General features: G+C 40.9%; 1 long non-coding RNA gene across 1 annotated transcript in view; it reads right to left on the reverse strand.

The window, feature by feature from the left end:
- The window catches only part of LOC110265538, a 5,515-nt gene extending 3,392 nt beyond the window's left edge, over positions 1 to 2,123 (reverse strand). Inside the window, exons 1-2 of the long non-coding RNA XR_002351688.1 lie at positions 2,112 to 2,123; positions 510 to 511 (exon numbers count right to left, since the gene is read on the reverse strand). This is a non-coding gene — a long non-coding RNA (uncharacterized LOC110265538). The remainder of the gene's footprint in view (positions 1 to 509; positions 512 to 2,111) is intronic.

A 2,593-nucleotide genomic window follows, 5' to 3' on the forward strand; every position in this document is an offset into this window, starting at 1 on the left:
AAAAACATAAACATTCTCTTCTTCATTTGATTTAAAATGGACAAGCTTACAAGTAAATAAGGGAAAGATGCAGTGACATTTAAACCAGAAATCATGGACCTATTCAGAAAGAAAACTTAAAAGACAGAATTTAAAAAGTTTAAACATAACATGGAAGCAAGTTCTATTTCATACAAGATCTTCCTTATTTAAAGCATAGAAAACAATGGACTAAAAAGAACTCCACCACCTTTCATTCATGTGGATGCCCATGCTCCCATCCTTGCTTGTCCTCATTGTGTCTATCTTGAGTGCTTGTGCTCCCACTTCCTTTGCCTTTTCCAAGAAGCTTCTTCCAGAAACCACCATCTTCCATCTTCTTCTTGAGTGTCTCCTTTTGCTGTTTCACCTTCCTCTCTTCTTGTTCTACAAAATCTTTTTGGACCTCATCATATGTAGGGATAGCATAGTGTAGCTGATGCATATTATTAGTCATGTAGTTCAACTTGGCTTGAGTGTTCACATAGAACTCCTCCCTATGAAGTTGCCTTCCTTTATTGAGTACACTGAACTCATTGAAAGTTTTCAATTGGGCTATCTGCCACTGGTTGAGTTCTTGCAAGTGCTTCTCTTGAAGCTCTTGTCTCTCATTCACTTGGTTGATGGCTTGAGTGAGCCTGGAGTAGTGTTCCTGCTGCTGCTCCATTTGTTGTTTTTTCCATGCTTCCTGTTGGCTCAGCCAGTTGGTTTGAAGGTTCAGTATTTGCTCTTGTCCTTCCATATGTCTCAACCCCAAATCCTCAATGGCTCTTAGAAGGTGACTCATGCTCAAGTTAGCTGGATCAGAATACTCTCCTTGTTGATATTCTTCCTGATGAGGTTCCTCTTGGTGAACTCTTTCTTTTGCTTTTGGTTTTCCTATTTGTGGTCTTCTTTGTTGTTGAGCAGGTGTAGTATAAACCAATCTCTCGAGTATAACTGGCCTCCCTGGGTTTACCCAGTCTGGATTGCTGTCCTCAAATACTACCTTGGCCTTGTTGCATAAGCGGAGAAGTGCTGGGGTACCAAAGCCTGGCACCTGAATCAACCTTCTCAGCCGAATCTTGAATCCCCTCGGCGATGAGCTCATTCACATTGATTTCCCCACCCTGTATTAAGCAATGCACCATAGTAGCTCGATTGATGTTTACCTCTGAATTATTTACAACTGGTAGAATGGACCTCCTCACAAGTTCAAACCACCCCTTGGCTTCAGGGCTCAGGTCTCCTCTCTTGATGAACTTGGGTCTCCCATCTGTGTACCTCTCCCAGTCAGCTACTATAACACAGATGTCTGCCACTATCTCTGAGAGCTCATTATTATCAGGGCTTCTACTTATCCTTGCCTGATAACTTTCCTCATCAAAATGAGGTGATTTCAGGTGAAGAACTCTTGTTATGGCATTTGGGCTGACGTCCACCTCTTTTCCTCTTACGTAACTTTTGAAGGTTGGGGCCTTGGTTTTATCCTCTCTTACTACATTAGCATAAAATTCTTTGATGAGGTTTCCATTGATCTTCCCCTCTGGACTTGTGAGCAATTGCCACCCCCTCTGTTCGATTTTCTCCAGAATTTGTGGTGACTCATCTGCATTAATTTGGAAGATTAACTCTGGCAATATCTTTCTCGCCCTTATCCGTTCGAATTCACGTTCATGAAAGGCAGTTTTGAATTTCTTCTCATCGAAAGGAACACTCTCCATGGGTTCCTTCCTCTTTTGCCTCTTTGAGCTTGATGATGCCATGAATTGAGTTGTTGTTTTGAGGTGGAGGTTGGAGGATACGGAGAGATGAGAAATAGGTTGGCTAGGACAGAGTGTGATGAAGGAGTTTGAGCAAGCCGAAAGTATGAAGTGTGGATAGTGGGAATTTGAGTGTGAGGAATGATCATGCACTAAGGTTCACTTATATAGGGAGGTCATGAGTGGATGGAAGGTGTGGATTGCAAGGATTGTTGCTTGATGGATGGTTGGGGTTGTGTATGAAGGAAGGACAAGGATCATCACTTAACGAGAGTGATTGATTCGGTCTTCAAGGGTCTTCTTTCTCCAATGTTGCATGGCAGCGTTTCCCCATGCGTTCCCTCTTGAGACATGTGTGTAGTGCTCTTCATTAAGTGGCGAAATCTCCCCCATTTAATTGTCCAATCAATCCCTTTTTATGCTCCTTTTCTTTTCCTATAAAGACAAACTAAGAAAAGTAAAAAAAGATATTAAAATGACCATATGAACTTTACGGCTAATATTAATAAAAGGGAAGAAAGGATTTGATTGTTTATTTATGAATTCCAACTAACTAACTAACTATTGGTGGGTCCTTATATGCATTTTGGTGGCACCATGGGGTGACACCAAACTTAGTTTAAAGCAATGTGATGGAAAGTTTTGTTCAAAGCTCCCAAGACTAGCATGCATCTTGGTTTGCTTTGAACACCAAACTTGTTCTTCATTATATACTGCATGATAAAGATTTCACCAAGTGTTCGTCAAGTTTGGGTTGAAATTCATAAACATTGATTTATTCATTATTTTAAAAACATATAAAACATGGGTTGCCTCCCATGAAGCGCTTCTTT

This window comes from Arachis ipaensis, chromosome B08 (genome assembly GCF_000816755.2).
Source record: "Arachis ipaensis cultivar K30076 chromosome B08, Araip1.1, whole genome shotgun sequence".
Taxonomy (NCBI): Eukaryota; Viridiplantae; Streptophyta; class Magnoliopsida; order Fabales; family Fabaceae; genus Arachis; species Arachis ipaensis.